At 42.8% G+C, this 15,000-nt stretch overlaps 1 protein-coding gene and 26 non-coding genes across 27 annotated transcripts in view; 26 read left to right on the forward strand and 1 right to left on the reverse strand.

The window, feature by feature from the left end:
- LOC137971252 (uncharacterized) overlaps positions 1 to 15,000 on the reverse strand; it is a 251,111-nt gene that overhangs the window by 135,419 nt on the left and 100,692 nt on the right. The gene's annotated exons all lie outside the window — the stretch shown is intronic.
- Positions 92 to 210, forward strand: LOC137972259 (5S ribosomal RNA). Its single transcript, XR_011117090.1, has one exon. It is a non-coding gene; the product is annotated as a 5S ribosomal RNA (ribosomal RNA).
- LOC137972260 (5S ribosomal RNA) lies at positions 537 to 655 on the forward strand. The gene has a single exon (XR_011117091.1). It is a non-coding gene; the product is annotated as a 5S ribosomal RNA (ribosomal RNA).
- LOC137972262 (5S ribosomal RNA) lies at positions 982 to 1,100 on the forward strand. Its single transcript, XR_011117093.1, has one exon. It is a non-coding gene; the product is annotated as a 5S ribosomal RNA (ribosomal RNA).
- LOC137972264 (5S ribosomal RNA) lies at positions 1,427 to 1,545 on the forward strand. Its single transcript, XR_011117094.1, has one exon. It is a non-coding gene; the product is annotated as a 5S ribosomal RNA (ribosomal RNA).
- Positions 1,872 to 1,990, forward strand: LOC137972265 (5S ribosomal RNA). The gene has a single exon (XR_011117095.1). It is a non-coding gene; the product is annotated as a 5S ribosomal RNA (ribosomal RNA).
- LOC137972266 (5S ribosomal RNA) lies at positions 2,317 to 2,435 on the forward strand. The gene has a single exon (XR_011117096.1). It is a non-coding gene; the product is annotated as a 5S ribosomal RNA (ribosomal RNA).
- On the forward strand, positions 2,762 to 2,880 carry LOC137972267 (5S ribosomal RNA). The gene has a single exon (XR_011117097.1). It is a non-coding gene; the product is annotated as a 5S ribosomal RNA (ribosomal RNA).
- On the forward strand, positions 3,207 to 3,325 carry LOC137972268 (5S ribosomal RNA). Its single transcript, XR_011117098.1, has one exon. It is a non-coding gene; the product is annotated as a 5S ribosomal RNA (ribosomal RNA).
- LOC137972269 (5S ribosomal RNA) lies at positions 3,652 to 3,770 on the forward strand. The gene has a single exon (XR_011117099.1). It is a non-coding gene; the product is annotated as a 5S ribosomal RNA (ribosomal RNA).
- Positions 4,097 to 4,215, forward strand: LOC137972270 (5S ribosomal RNA). The gene has a single exon (XR_011117100.1). It is a non-coding gene; the product is annotated as a 5S ribosomal RNA (ribosomal RNA).
- Positions 4,542 to 4,660, forward strand: LOC137972271 (5S ribosomal RNA). Its single transcript, XR_011117101.1, has one exon. It is a non-coding gene; the product is annotated as a 5S ribosomal RNA (ribosomal RNA).
- On the forward strand, positions 4,987 to 5,105 carry LOC137972272 (5S ribosomal RNA). The gene has a single exon (XR_011117102.1). It is a non-coding gene; the product is annotated as a 5S ribosomal RNA (ribosomal RNA).
- LOC137972274 (5S ribosomal RNA) lies at positions 5,432 to 5,550 on the forward strand. Its single transcript, XR_011117104.1, has one exon. It is a non-coding gene; the product is annotated as a 5S ribosomal RNA (ribosomal RNA).
- Positions 5,877 to 5,995, forward strand: LOC137972275 (5S ribosomal RNA). Its single transcript, XR_011117105.1, has one exon. It is a non-coding gene; the product is annotated as a 5S ribosomal RNA (ribosomal RNA).
- Positions 6,322 to 6,440, forward strand: LOC137972276 (5S ribosomal RNA). Its single transcript, XR_011117106.1, has one exon. It is a non-coding gene; the product is annotated as a 5S ribosomal RNA (ribosomal RNA).
- Positions 6,767 to 6,885, forward strand: LOC137972277 (5S ribosomal RNA). Its single transcript, XR_011117107.1, has one exon. It is a non-coding gene; the product is annotated as a 5S ribosomal RNA (ribosomal RNA).
- On the forward strand, positions 7,212 to 7,330 carry LOC137972278 (5S ribosomal RNA). The gene has a single exon (XR_011117108.1). It is a non-coding gene; the product is annotated as a 5S ribosomal RNA (ribosomal RNA).
- Positions 7,657 to 7,775, forward strand: LOC137972202 (5S ribosomal RNA). The gene has a single exon (XR_011117047.1). It is a non-coding gene; the product is annotated as a 5S ribosomal RNA (ribosomal RNA).
- On the forward strand, positions 8,102 to 8,220 carry LOC137972203 (5S ribosomal RNA). Its single transcript, XR_011117048.1, has one exon. It is a non-coding gene; the product is annotated as a 5S ribosomal RNA (ribosomal RNA).
- LOC137972204 (5S ribosomal RNA) lies at positions 8,547 to 8,665 on the forward strand. The gene has a single exon (XR_011117049.1). It is a non-coding gene; the product is annotated as a 5S ribosomal RNA (ribosomal RNA).
- On the forward strand, positions 8,992 to 9,110 carry LOC137972205 (5S ribosomal RNA). Its single transcript, XR_011117050.1, has one exon. It is a non-coding gene; the product is annotated as a 5S ribosomal RNA (ribosomal RNA).
- Positions 9,437 to 9,555, forward strand: LOC137972206 (5S ribosomal RNA). Its single transcript, XR_011117051.1, has one exon. It is a non-coding gene; the product is annotated as a 5S ribosomal RNA (ribosomal RNA).
- Positions 9,882 to 10,000, forward strand: LOC137972208 (5S ribosomal RNA). Its single transcript, XR_011117053.1, has one exon. It is a non-coding gene; the product is annotated as a 5S ribosomal RNA (ribosomal RNA).
- On the forward strand, positions 10,327 to 10,445 carry LOC137972209 (5S ribosomal RNA). The gene has a single exon (XR_011117054.1). It is a non-coding gene; the product is annotated as a 5S ribosomal RNA (ribosomal RNA).
- Positions 10,772 to 10,890, forward strand: LOC137972210 (5S ribosomal RNA). The gene has a single exon (XR_011117055.1). It is a non-coding gene; the product is annotated as a 5S ribosomal RNA (ribosomal RNA).
- On the forward strand, positions 11,217 to 11,335 carry LOC137972211 (5S ribosomal RNA). Its single transcript, XR_011117056.1, has one exon. It is a non-coding gene; the product is annotated as a 5S ribosomal RNA (ribosomal RNA).

The raw sequence follows: 15,000 nt of genomic DNA on the forward strand, positions 1-15,000 counted from the left end.
GTGAAGGTTAAAGAACCATCACAGAGGAAACAGTTATTTGCTCAGTTCAACTTGCCCGCTCAAAACACACAACAAGAACGGGCTTTCTTCCGTCTACGACCATACCACAGGCAAAAAACCGGGTCTCGTCCGATCCCCGTAGTCAAATCCTGTAGGGCGAGAGTAGTACTTCGACGGGAGACCGCTTGGGAATATCTCGTGTTGTAGACTTCTATTTGACTCTACATTTTGTCGTTATATGACTTGTTTTACTTTGGTTTTCTGTGGGCATTGAGCTAATTAGCACGCGCGCTTGTAAAACTTGTCGTCACAATTCAAGCTTTAGCAAATGACATTCCATGGAATCGAATCGAGGAAAAGCTTTGTTTACTCGAGTCCCGGATGTTGAAAGGAATTTTTGAACGGGAAACATTAACTCTCTGCATTTTACCAATGCCATTGCCGGTGAAGGGTTAAAGAACCATCACAGAGGAAACAGTTATTTGCTCAGTTCAACTTGCCCGCTCAAAACACACAACAAGAACGGGCTTTCTTCCGTCTACGACCATACCACAGGCAAAAAACCGGGTCTCGTCCGATCCCCGTAGTCAAATCCTGTAGGGCGAGAGTAGTACTTCGACGGGAGACCGCTTGGGAATATCTCGTGTTGTAGACTTCTATTTGACTCTACATTTTGTCGTTATATGACTTGTTTTACTTTGGTTTTCTGTGGGCATTGAGCTAATTAGCACGCGCGCTTGTAAAACTTGTCGTCACAATTCAAGCTTTAGCAAATGACATTCCATGGAATCGAATCGAGGAAAAGCTTTGTTTACTCGAGTCCCGGATGTTGAAAGGAATTTTTGAACGGGAAACATTAACTCTCTGCATTTTACCAATGCCATTGCCGGTGAAGGGTTAAAGAACCATCACAGAGGAAACAGTTATTTGCTCAGTTCAACTTGCCCGCTCAAAACACACAACAAGAACGGGCTTTCTTCCGTCTACGACCATACCACAGGCAAAAAACCGGGTCTCGTCCGATCCCCGTAGTCAAATCCTGTAGGGCGAGAGTAGTACTTCGACGGGAGACCGCTTGGGAATATCTCGTGTTGTAGACTTCTATTTGACTCTACATTTTGTCGTTATATGACTTGTTTTACTTTGGTTTTCTGTGGGCATTGAGCTAATTAGCACGCGCGCTTGTAAAACTTGTCGTCACAATTCAAGCTTTAGCAAATGACATTCCATGGAATCGAATCGAGGAAAAGCTTTGTTTACTCGAGTCCCGGATGTTGAAAGGAATTTTTGAACGGGAAACATTAACTCTCTGCATTTTACCAATGCCATTGCCGGTGAAGGGTTAAAGAACCATCACAGAGGAAACAGTTATTTGCTCAGTTCAACTTGCCCGCTCAAAACACACAACAAGAACGGGCTTTCTTCCGTCTACGACCATACCACAGGCAAAAAACCGGGTCTCGTCCGATCCCCGTAGTCAAATCCTGTAGGGCGAGAGTAGTACTTCGACGGGAGACCGCTTGGGAATATCTCGTGTTGTAGACTTCTATTTGACTCTACATTTTGTCGTTATATGACTTGTTTTACTTTGGTTTTCTGTGGGCATTGAGCTAATTAGCACGCGCGCTTGTAAAACTTGTCGTCACAATTCAAGCTTTAGCAAATGACATTCCATGGAATCGAATCGAGGAAAAGCTTTGTTTACTCGAGTCCCGGATGTTGAAAGGAATTTTTGAACGGGAAACATTAACTCTCTGCATTTTACCAATGCCATTGCCGGTGAAGGGTTAAAGAACCATCACAGAGGAAACAGTTATTTGCTCAGTTCAACTTGCCCGCTCAAAACACACAACAAGAACGGGCTTTCTTCCGTCTACGACCATACCACAGGCAAAAAACCGGGTCTCGTCCGATCCCCGTAGTCAAATCCTGTAGGGCGAGAGTAGTACTTCGACGGGAGACCGCTTGGGAATATCTCGTGTTGTAGACTTCTATTTGACTCTACATTTTGTCGTTATATGACTTGTTTTACTTTGGTTTTCTGTGGGCATTGAGCTAATTAGCACGCGCGCTTGTAAAACTTGTCGTCACAATTCAAGCTTTAGCAAATGACATTCCATGGAATCGAATCGAGGAAAAGCTTTGTTTACTCGAGTCCCGGATGTTGAAAGGAATTTTTGAACGGGAAACATTAACTCTCTGCATTTTACCAATGCCATTGCCGGTGAAGGGTTAAAGAACCATCACAGAGGAAACAGTTATTTGCTCAGTTCAACTTGCCCGCTCAAAACACACAACAAGAACGGGCTTTCTTCCGTCTACGACCATACCACAGGCAAAAAACCGGGTCTCGTCCGATCCCCGTAGTCAAATCCTGTAGGGCGAGAGTAGTACTTCGACGGGAGACCGCTTGGGAATATCTCGTGTTGTAGACTTCTATTTGACTCTACATTTTGTCGTTATATGACTTGTTTTACTTTGGTTTTCTGTGGGCATTGAGCTAATTAGCACGCGCGCTTGTAAAACTTGTCGTCACAATTCAAGCTTTAGCAAATGACATTCCATGGAATCGAATCGAGGAAAAGCTTTGTTTACTCGAGTCCCGGATGTTGAAAGGAATTTTTGAACGGGAAACATTAACTCTCTGCATTTTACCAATGCCATTGCCGGTGAAGGGTTAAAGAACCATCACAGAGGAAACAGTTATTTGCTCAGTTCAACTTGCCCGCTCAAAACACACAACAAGAACGGGCTTTCTTCCGTCTACGACCATACCACAGGCAAAAAACCGGGTCTCGTCCGATCCCCGTAGTCAAATCCTGTAGGGCGAGAGTAGTACTTCGACGGGAGACCGCTTGGGAATATCTCGTGTTGTAGACTTCTATTTGACTCTACATTTTGTCGTTATATGACTTGTTTTACTTTGGTTTTCTGTGGGCATTGAGCTAATTAGCACGCGCGCTTGTAAAACTTGTCGTCACAATTCAAGCTTTAGCAAATGACATTCCATGGAATCGAATCGAGGAAAAGCTTTGTTTACTCGAGTCCCGGATGTTGAAAGGAATTTTTGAACGGGAAACATTAACTCTCTGCATTTTACCAATGCCATTGCCGGTGAAGGGTTAAAGAACCATCACAGAGGAAACAGTTATTTGCTCAGTTCAACTTGCCCGCTCAAAACACACAACAAGAACGGGCTTTCTTCCGTCTACGACCATACCACAGGCAAAAAACCGGGTCTCGTCCGATCCCCGTAGTCAAATCCTGTAGGGCGAGAGTAGTACTTCGACGGGAGACCGCTTGGGAATATCTCGTGTTGTAGACTTCTATTTGACTCTACATTTTGTCGTTATATGACTTGTTTTACTTTGGTTTTCTGTGGGCATTGAGCTAATTAGCACGCGCGCTTGTAAAACTTGTCGTCACAATTCAAGCTTTAGCAAATGACATTCCATGGAATCGAATCGAGGAAAAGCTTTGTTTACTCGAGTCCCGGATGTTGAAAGGAATTTTTGAACGGGAAACATTAACTCTCTGCATTTTACCAATGCCATTGCCGGTGAAGGGTTAAAGAACCATCACAGAGGAAACAGTTATTTGCTCAGTTCAACTTGCCCGCTCAAAACACACAACAAGAACGGGCTTTCTTCCGTCTACGACCATACCACAGGCAAAAAACCGGGTCTCGTCCGATCCCCGTAGTCAAATCCTGTAGGGCGAGAGTAGTACTTCGACGGGAGACCGCTTGGGAATATCTCGTGTTGTAGACTTCTATTTGACTCTACATTTTGTCGTTATATGACTTGTTTTACTTTGGTTTTCTGTGGGCATTGAGCTAATTAGCACGCGCGCTTGTAAAACTTGTCGTCACAATTCAAGCTTTAGCAAATGACATTCCATGGAATCGAATCGAGGAAAAGCTTTGTTTACTCGAGTCCCGGATGTTGAAAGGAATTTTTGAACGGGAAACATTAACTCTCTGCATTTTACCAATGCCATTGCCGGTGAAGGGTTAAAGAACCATCACAGAGGAAACAGTTATTTGCTCAGTTCAACTTGCCCGCTCAAAACACACAACAAGAACGGGCTTTCTTCCGTCTACGACCATACCACAGGCAAAAAACCGGGTCTCGTCCGATCCCCGTAGTCAAATCCTGTAGGGCGAGAGTAGTACTTCGACGGGAGACCGCTTGGGAATATCTCGTGTTGTAGACTTCTATTTGACTCTACATTTTGTCGTTATATGACTTGTTTTACTTTGGTTTTCTGTGGGCATTGAGCTAATTAGCACGCGCGCTTGTAAAACTTGTCGTCACAATTCAAGCTTTAGCAAATGACATTCCATGGAATCGAATCGAGGAAAAGCTTTGTTTACTCGAGTCCCGGATGTTGAAAGGAATTTTTGAACGGGAAACATTAACTCTCTGCATTTTACCAATGCCATTGCCGGTGAAGGGTTAAAGAACCATCACAGAGGAAACAGTTATTTGCTCAGTTCAACTTGCCCGCTCAAAACACACAACAAGAACGGGCTTTCTTCCGTCTACGACCATACCACAGGCAAAAAACCGGGTCTCGTCCGATCCCCGTAGTCAAATCCTGTAGGGCGAGAGTAGTACTTCGACGGGAGACCGCTTGGGAATATCTCGTGTTGTAGACTTCTATTTGACTCTACATTTTGTCGTTATATGACTTGTTTTACTTTGGTTTTCTGTGGGCATTGAGCTAATTAGCACGCGCGCTTGTAAAACTTGTCGTCACAATTCAAGCTTTAGCAAATGACATTCCATGGAATCGAATCGAGGAAAAGCTTTGTTTACTCGAGTCCCGGATGTTGAAAGGAATTTTTGAACGGGAAACATTAACTCTCTGCATTTTACCAATGCCATTGCCGGTGAAGGGTTAAAGAACCATCACAGAGGAAACAGTTATTTGCTCAGTTCAACTTGCCCGCTCAAAACACACAACAAGAACGGGCTTTCTTCCGTCTACGACCATACCACAGGCAAAAAACCGGGTCTCGTCCGATCCCCGTAGTCAAATCCTGTAGGGCGAGAGTAGTACTTCGACGGGAGACCGCTTGGGAATATCTCGTGTTGTAGACTTCTATTTGACTCTACATTTTGTCGTTATATGACTTGTTTTACTTTGGTTTTCTGTGGGCATTGAGCTAATTAGCACGCGCGCTTGTAAAACTTGTCGTCACAATTCAAGCTTTAGCAAATGACATTCCATGGAATCGAATCGAGGAAAAGCTTTGTTTACTCGAGTCCCGGATGTTGAAAGGAATTTTTGAACGGGAAACATTAACTCTCTGCATTTTACCAATGCCATTGCCGGTGAAGGGTTAAAGAACCATCACAGAGGAAACAGTTATTTGCTCAGTTCAACTTGCCCGCTCAAAACACACAACAAGAACGGGCTTTCTTCCGTCTACGACCATACCACAGGCAAAAAACCGGGTCTCGTCCGATCCCCGTAGTCAAATCCTGTAGGGCGAGAGTAGTACTTCGACGGGAGACCGCTTGGGAATATCTCGTGTTGTAGACTTCTATTTGACTCTACATTTTGTCGTTATATGACTTGTTTTACTTTGGTTTTCTGTGGGCATTGAGCTAATTAGCACGCGCGCTTGTAAAACTTGTCGTCACAATTCAAGCTTTAGCAAATGACATTCCATGGAATCGAATCGAGGAAAAGCTTTGTTTACTCGAGTCCCGGATGTTGAAAGGAATTTTTGAACGGGAAACATTAACTCTCTGCATTTTACCAATGCCATTGCCGGTGAAGGGTTAAAGAACCATCACAGAGGAAACAGTTATTTGCTCAGTTCAACTTGCCCGCTCAAAACACACAACAAGAACGGGCTTTCTTCCGTCTACGACCATACCACAGGCAAAAAACCGGGTCTCGTCCGATCCCCGTAGTCAAATCCTGTAGGGCGAGAGTAGTACTTCGACGGGAGACCGCTTGGGAATATCTCGTGTTGTAGACTTCTATTTGACTCTACATTTTGTCGTTATATGACTTGTTTTACTTTGGTTTTCTGTGGGCATTGAGCTAATTAGCACGCGCGCTTGTAAAACTTGTCGTCACAATTCAAGCTTTAGCAAATGACATTCCATGGAATCGAATCGAGGAAAAGCTTTGTTTACTCGAGTCCCGGATGTTGAAAGGAATTTTTGAACGGGAAACATTAACTCTCTGCATTTTACCAATGCCATTGCCGGTGAAGGGTTAAAGAACCATCACAGAGGAAACAGTTATTTGCTCAGTTCAACTTGCCCGCTCAAAACACACAACAAGAACGGGCTTTCTTCCGTCTACGACCATACCACAGGCAAAAAACCGGGTCTCGTCCGATCCCCGTAGTCAAATCCTGTAGGGCGAGAGTAGTACTTCGACGGGAGACCGCTTGGGAATATCTCGTGTTGTAGACTTCTATTTGACTCTACATTTTGTCGTTATATGACTTGTTTTACTTTGGTTTTCTGTGGGCATTGAGCTAATTAGCACGCGCGCTTGTAAAACTTGTCGTCACAATTCAAGCTTTAGCAAATGACATTCCATGGAATCGAATCGAGGAAAAGCTTTGTTTACTCGAGTCCCGGATGTTGAAAGGAATTTTTGAACGGGAAACATTAACTCTCTGCATTTTACCAATGCCATTGCCGGTGAAGGGTTAAAGAACCATCACAGAGGAAACAGTTATTTGCTCAGTTCAACTTGCCCGCTCAAAACACACAACAAGAACGGGCTTTCTTCCGTCTACGACCATACCACAGGCAAAAAACCGGGTCTCGTCCGATCCCCGTAGTCAAATCCTGTAGGGCGAGAGTAGTACTTCGACGGGAGACCGCTTGGGAATATCTCGTGTTGTAGACTTCTATTTGACTCTACATTTTGTCGTTATATGACTTGTTTTACTTTGGTTTTCTGTGGGCATTGAGCTAATTAGCACGCGCGCTTGTAAAACTTGTCGTCACAATTCAAGCTTTAGCAAATGACATTCCATGGAATCGAATCGAGGAAAAGCTTTGTTTACTCGAGTCCCGGATGTTGAAAGGAATTTTTGAACGGGAAACATTAACTCTCTGCATTTTACCAATGCCATTGCCGGTGAAGGGTTAAAGAACCATCACAGAGGAAACAGTTATTTGCTCAGTTCAACTTGCCCGCTCAAAACACACAACAAGAACGGGCTTTCTTCCGTCTACGACCATACCACAGGCAAAAAACCGGGTCTCGTCCGATCCCCGTAGTCAAATCCTGTAGGGCGAGAGTAGTACTTCGACGGGAGACCGCTTGGGAATATCTCGTGTTGTAGACTTCTATTTGACTCTACATTTTGTCGTTATATGACTTGTTTTACTTTGGTTTTCTGTGGGCATTGAGCTAATTAGCACGCGCGCTTGTAAAACTTGTCGTCACAATTCAAGCTTTAGCAAATGACATTCCATGGAATCGAATCGAGGAAAAGCTTTGTTTACTCGAGTCCCGGATGTTGAAAGGAATTTTTGAACGGGAAACATTAACTCTCTGCATTTTACCAATGCCATTGCCGGTGAAGGGTTAAAGAACCATCACAGAGGAAACAGTTATTTGCTCAGTTCAACTTGCCCGCTCAAAACACACAACAAGAACGGGCTTTCTTCCGTCTACGACCATACCACAGGCAAAAAACCGGGTCTCGTCCGATCCCCGTAGTCAAATCCTGTAGGGCGAGAGTAGTACTTCGACGGGAGACCGCTTGGGAATATCTCGTGTTGTAGACTTCTATTTGACTCTACATTTTGTCGTTATATGACTTGTTTTACTTTGGTTTTCTGTGGGCATTGAGCTAATTAGCACGCGCGCTTGTAAAACTTGTCGTCACAATTCAAGCTTTAGCAAATGACATTCCATGGAATCGAATCGAGGAAAAGCTTTGTTTACTCGAGTCCCGGATGTTGAAAGGAATTTTTGAACGGGAAACATTAACTCTCTGCATTTTACCAATGCCATTGCCGGTGAAGGGTTAAAGAACCATCACAGAGGAAACAGTTATTTGCTCAGTTCAACTTGCCCGCTCAAAACACACAACAAGAACGGGCTTTCTTCCGTCTACGACCATACCACAGGCAAAAAACCGGGTCTCGTCCGATCCCCGTAGTCAAATCCTGTAGGGCGAGAGTAGTACTTCGACGGGAGACCGCTTGGGAATATCTCGTGTTGTAGACTTCTATTTGACTCTACATTTTGTCGTTATATGACTTGTTTTACTTTGGTTTTCTGTGGGCATTGAGCTAATTAGCACGCGCGCTTGTAAAACTTGTCGTCACAATTCAAGCTTTAGCAAATGACATTCCATGGAATCGAATCGAGGAAAAGCTTTGTTTACTCGAGTCCCGGATGTTGAAAGGAATTTTTGAACGGGAAACATTAACTCTCTGCATTTTACCAATGCCATTGCCGGTGAAGGGTTAAAGAACCATCACAGAGGAAACAGTTATTTGCTCAGTTCAACTTGCCCGCTCAAAACACACAACAAGAACGGGCTTTCTTCCGTCTACGACCATACCACAGGCAAAAAACCGGGTCTCGTCCGATCCCCGTAGTCAAATCCTGTAGGGCGAGAGTAGTACTTCGACGGGAGACCGCTTGGGAATATCTCGTGTTGTAGACTTCTATTTGACTCTACATTTTGTCGTTATATGACTTGTTTTACTTTGGTTTTCTGTGGGCATTGAGCTAATTAGCACGCGCGCTTGTAAAACTTGTCGTCACAATTCAAGCTTTAGCAAATGACATTCCATGGAATCGAATCGAGGAAAAGCTTTGTTTACTCGAGTCCCGGATGTTGAAAGGAATTTTTGAACGGGAAACATTAACTCTCTGCATTTTACCAATGCCATTGCCGGTGAAGGGTTAAAGAACCATCACAGAGGAAACAGTTATTTGCTCAGTTCAACTTGCCCGCTCAAAACACACAACAAGAACGGGCTTTCTTCCGTCTACGACCATACCACAGGCAAAAAACCGGGTCTCGTCCGATCCCCGTAGTCAAATCCTGTAGGGCGAGAGTAGTACTTCGACGGGAGACCGCTTGGGAATATCTCGTGTTGTAGACTTCTATTTGACTCTACATTTTGTCGTTATATGACTTGTTTTACTTTGGTTTTCTGTGGGCATTGAGCTAATTAGCACGCGCGCTTGTAAAACTTGTCGTCACAATTCAAGCTTTAGCAAATGACATTCCATGGAATCGAATCGAGGAAAAGCTTTGTTTACTCGAGTCCCGGATGTTGAAAGGAATTTTTGAACGGGAAACATTAACTCTCTGCATTTTACCAATGCCATTGCCGGTGAAGGGTTAAAGAACCATCACAGAGGAAACAGTTATTTGCTCAGTTCAACTTGCCCGCTCAAAACACACAACAAGAACGGGCTTTCTTCCGTCTACGACCATACCACAGGCAAAAAACCGGGTCTCGTCCGATCCCCGTAGTCAAATCCTGTAGGGCGAGAGTAGTACTTCGACGGGAGACCGCTTGGGAATATCTCGTGTTGTAGACTTCTATTTGACTCTACATTTTGTCGTTATATGACTTGTTTTACTTTGGTTTTCTGTGGGCATTGAGCTAATTAGCACGCGCGCTTGTAAAACTTGTCGTCACAATTCAAGCTTTAGCAAATGACATTCCATGGAATCGAATCGAGGAAAAGCTTTGTTTACTCGAGTCCCGGATGTTGAAAGGAATTTTTGAACGGGAAACATTAACTCTCTGCATTTTACCAATGCCATTGCCGGTGAAGGGTTAAAGAACCATCACAGAGGAAACAGTTATTTGCTCAGTTCAACTTGCCCGCTCAAAACACACAACAAGAACGGGCTTTCTTCCGTCTACGACCATACCACAGGCAAAAAACCGGGTCTCGTCCGATCCCCGTAGTCAAATCCTGTAGGGCGAGAGTAGTACTTCGACGGGAGACCGCTTGGGAATATCTCGTGTTGTAGACTTCTATTTGACTCTACATTTTGTCGTTATATGACTTGTTTTACTTTGGTTTTCTGTGGGCATTGAGCTAATTAGCACGCGCGCTTGTAAAACTTGTCGTCACAATTCAAGCTTTAGCAAATGACATTCCATGGAATCGAATCGAGGAAAAGCTTTGTTTACTCGAGTCCCGGATGTTGAAAGGAATTTTTGAACGGGAAACATTAACTCTCTGCATTTTACCAATGCCATTGCCGGTGAAGGGTTAAAGAACCATCACAGAGGAAACAGTTATTTGCTCAGTTCAACTTGCCCGCTCAAAACACACAACAAGAACGGGCTTTCTTCCGTCTACGACCATACCACAGGCAAAAAACCGGGTCTCGTCCGATCCCCGTAGTCAAATCCTGTAGGGCGAGAGTAGTACTTCGACGGGAGACCGCTTGGGAATATCTCGTGTTGTAGACTTCTATTTGACTCTACATTTTGTCGTTATATGACTTGTTTTACTTTGGTTTTCTGTGGGCATTGAGCTAATTAGCACGCGCGCTTGTAAAACTTGTCGTCACAATTCAAGCTTTAGCAAATGACATTCCATGGAATCGAATCGAGGAAAAGCTTTGTTTACTCGAGTCCCGGATGTTGAAAGGAATTTTTGAACGGGAAACATTAACTCTCTGCATTTTACCAATGCCATTGCCGGTGAAGGGTTAAAGAACCATCACAGAGGAAACAGTTATTTGCTCAGTTCAACTTGCCCGCTCAAAACACACAACAAGAACGGGCTTTCTTCCGTCTACGACCATACCACAGGCAAAAAACCGGGTCTCGTCCGATCCCCGTAGTCAAATCCTGTAGGGCGAGAGTAGTACTTCGACGGGAGACCGCTTGGGAATATCTCGTGTTGTAGACTTCTATTTGACTCTACATTTTGTCGTTATATGACTTGTTTTACTTTGGTTTTCTGTGGGCATTGAGCTAATTAGCACGCGCGCTTGTAAAACTTGTCGTCACAATTCAAGCTTTAGCAAATGACATTCCATGGAATCGAATCGAGGAAAAGCTTTGTTTACTCGAGTCCCGGATGTTGAAAGGAATTTTTGAACGGGAAACATTAACTCTCTGCATTTTACCAATGCCATTGCCGGTGAAGGGTTAAAGAACCATCACAGAGGAAACAGTTATTTGCTCAGTTCAACTTGCCCGCTCAAAACACACAACAAGAACGGGCTTTCTTCCGTCTACGACCATACCACAGGCAAAAAACCGGGTCTCGTCCGATCCCCGTAGTCAAATCCTGTAGGGCGAGAGTAGTACTTCGACGGGAGACCGCTTGGGAATATCTCGTGTTGTAGACTTCTATTTGACTCTACATTTTGTCGTTATATGACTTGTTTTACTTTGGTTTTCTGTGGGCATTGAGCTAATTAGCACGCGCGCTTGTAAAACTTGTCGTCACAATTCAAGCTTTAGCAAATGACATTCCATGGAATCGAATCGAGGAAAAGCTTTGTTTACTCGAGTCCCGGATGTTGAAAGGAATTTTTGAACGGGAAACATTAACTCTCTGCATTTTACCAATATTTTTTTAAGTCTTTAGTCTGATCGGAATTTTTTTGGTCTTTTACGTTCTAAAGCTTTTAATTATTGTGTAGAACATTATTTTCAGACTAAAGACTTGTTACCTACTGAAGCGAAGCCCTCAATATCCTTTTAGTTATTTGGGTTGTCGACTAACAACTTAGCCCGAGCGATGCACTCGTTTAGCTGAGTTAAAAAGAATTTGTTACCTAGGATATTAGACGAGGCAGACACTGCATCTCGTAAGATTTACTCCATCACTGGACTTAATGATGTCCTCAGGAAAACTTTGCTTCAGGAGGCCAGTTGAGAATACAGAATGACAAGCCCGATTGCGCCAAAAACAACTTTGTTCCCAGGGTCTTTCGGTCCGTTGGAACATTTATGTTTGATTTGCGGCAACCCGAGAAGGGATCCTGAATAGTTGAATTGGTTCAAGAATGAGGTTTTACCATGGCATGATGGAGGGCTAGGTAAGAAAAGCATTTAAAAGGAAATCGAATTTCGTTTTGCGAAATGGTATTTTGATATTCGATCTGATGTCGATAGTTGCTCCATTTTAGACGGTCCATTTTGTATTAGTAATTTTTTGCGGTGGCATTTCGATTAATGATCAACTGTTTTGATAAAAGGAAATTTTCTTGGTTTCTTAGAGGATAGGGCTGGAGGAAAAGTAAAAAAAATAAATTCCTATTGGCATCCTCGTGTTCTTATACCATTGCACTGATTGTAATATCAACTTGTGCTCAAGTTCTTAATGTTCTGCACATATTATAAACGTATACCGCTATGTACTGTGCCAATTCTAAGCAATTCCCCTTGAATTGGTCAATAACTGTAAAAGGATTCAATGTTTAGAAAGGTTGTTTACATTATTAATGAACATGACTAGAAAAGGGAGAACTTCGCAAATCATTAATTTAGTCGAATACGATTCTTCGCTTAAGTTTATCTTACCAGTGCATGTGTTGACAAATTTAACCACAATATATTCAAATTTTCACTCACAAACTCTGTTTTGGTGATTTGATTGGCCTCATTAAATTTGCGATTTGTATTTCATCCGGTATGTAGTTAAAAGATATACTCGATATGGCTTATAACGTCTATTAAAAGTCAATACACCCTTGGCTTGAGTTCCCGAAAAATTGGGTTAAAATCCACGACACCTTATTTTTGGAGGGAGGGGGTAAAAAGGATCAGACCTCTCGTTCTGGTTGAGTCTTACGTGAGGGAGTATTTTATTTTTTACAGGTCAAGAGTGCCCTAAAAGAGTCTAAGCTAATGCAAATGAAAAATTTCCTTTCCTTTCCCTCCTTCGTTTTTGCACTCAGTTTTCTTTGTGAATCATCACTATGCAAGGGTGAGCCAAATTAGGCCTACATTGGTATTAATCTTCTTACTTAACTTTGCAATGCCTACTTATACACCATTTAACATGGCAATTCATATCAGGCAAACGTCAAGCTGAAAATTTTTATTTTTTTTTCTATTTTTATTAAACCACATGTAGTCCAAGTTCGATGTATGTGTATCTGTACTGTACTATATTATGCTAGAGTAGAAATATAAGGATTTGTATGGGGAAAACGGTTTTTCTCAAAAATTCAAAAAATATATTTACGATTCAAAATAAAAAAATAAAATAACTTACCTTGCTTCAGTCTTGTTTGTGTTGGTTTCTGATACGCGGGTTTTTGGGTTCATTAAGAGCCATTTAGCTGGTTTTGGTTCCTCTTCTTTTCCCTCTATGATTTTTTCCAAGGTTGGGCACCGATACGAAGCCGCCAAATGGAATCACCGAAGGAAAAGTGCCATAAATTTGCTCCCAAGGCTTCGATCGCCTCGATAGTCCACGTAGATTACGGACGATACCTCCGCTACCCATTCGTCTTCTTCATTCGAGCCGCTTGTACACTGAGAAGGAATTAAGGGCTCCCAAACTCTGCAAAAATTTGCTTTGAGAGTCTTCGAGTGACCCGCGTTACCCAGACCGTTGGGAGATTGCTGAGTGACCCGCGAGTGGTCAATGGGCACAATGGTGACCTATCGTGAGTCTTATCATTCTGCCAAAAAAACATGGAAACTTGTTTGATTTTAGATTATTTCCAGCCGGTTATCCACAGCAACGTTTCAAAACTGAGAGCTGAGACAAGTCAGAATAAGGGAATTCTCATGCTTTTATGTCAAGCAGCAGGAGGGCGTATAGAAGACCAGGAATCCGGATTAAAAAATCTGGAATCAGAAACGAAAAAACGGGAAACACACACTGATGCAGACAATGGAAAAGTGGGGAGAAAATCACCGCAGTTTACATAACTAGCATTTAAAAGCCCGCGCAATGTAATTAGGAAACACAAAATACTGAATCTGTTGAGATATGAAGAAGCACATTACTTCCTGTTCTTCTTTTAGTTTACAATTTCAATCTGATTTTTTTGATAAACAAAACGAATAGTAGTCTAGGGGTTTTTTATGCATAAATAGAAAATCCAAAGCTCGCGAGTAGTGAAATGGAGGTGTCGAATCCGTCCTATCTTTGGCTGATTACACGAGGAGGCGATTCGAGAGTCCTTGGCTCCCGGGCTCCCGGTAGATTGCCAGCAGTTCCTTTCTGTTAAGGTGGCTGGAACCAGTTTCACCACTTTTAGAGACCTTCTTATTAGATGGGTTATAACTAACTACTAGAGCGGTTTTCAAATGAGTGTCGTAAAACCAAAACCAAAACAATTACTTTGGCCAATCAAAAAGGACGGAGACAATCCAGTAAACCAATCAAAACTCGAAGTAATTACAAGTAGCCGACACAAAGCGCGGGAAAATGTGCACGCGCGAGCCATGATTGGTTTTGGTTTCACTTCTGATTGGTTGAAAAATTGGCGCGAGAACTTTGAACCAATCACTGCGTGAGGCAATTATAAACCAAAGCAATTCGCTAATTACTTTCGACACTCAATTGAAAACCGCTCTATACTGTATCACGTAATAGCAACGTTATGGTACCACATCAAACACCGATTATTGCTTAACAAAATGCGCTCATTATTTTAACGTAAAAGGTTGCCATGGCAACATGAAAGCTCTCCAAAAACACCCTATATTTCGTCTTTACTTGCTTATATCTCAAAAATGAACTCGGTGACCCCCATTTTTTATTGTAGAATAGCATACGTGCCAACTCTCCCGGATTATCCCGGAGTCTCCCGGATACGGAACGAATCTCCCGGTCTCCTGTACGGGTCATTAAATCTCCCGGATAAAAACGACTCTGAACCTTTCACAGACGTTTCTCCATTCTAGACTCAAATTGCATCCCCAAGTTTAAAAAAGATCGATTTTTTCAAACTCGTTTCATTGTTTCTTAATGCATTTCTTCATCTCTGAGTTTCAAACACACGTTACTAGAACTAAACAAAATGACTTCCTTTAGCTATCATAGCCA

Source organism: Montipora foliosa, chromosome 9 (assembly GCF_036669935.1).
Source record: "Montipora foliosa isolate CH-2021 chromosome 9, ASM3666993v2, whole genome shotgun sequence".
NCBI classification, from domain to species: domain Eukaryota; kingdom Metazoa; phylum Cnidaria; class Anthozoa; order Scleractinia; family Acroporidae; genus Montipora; species Montipora foliosa.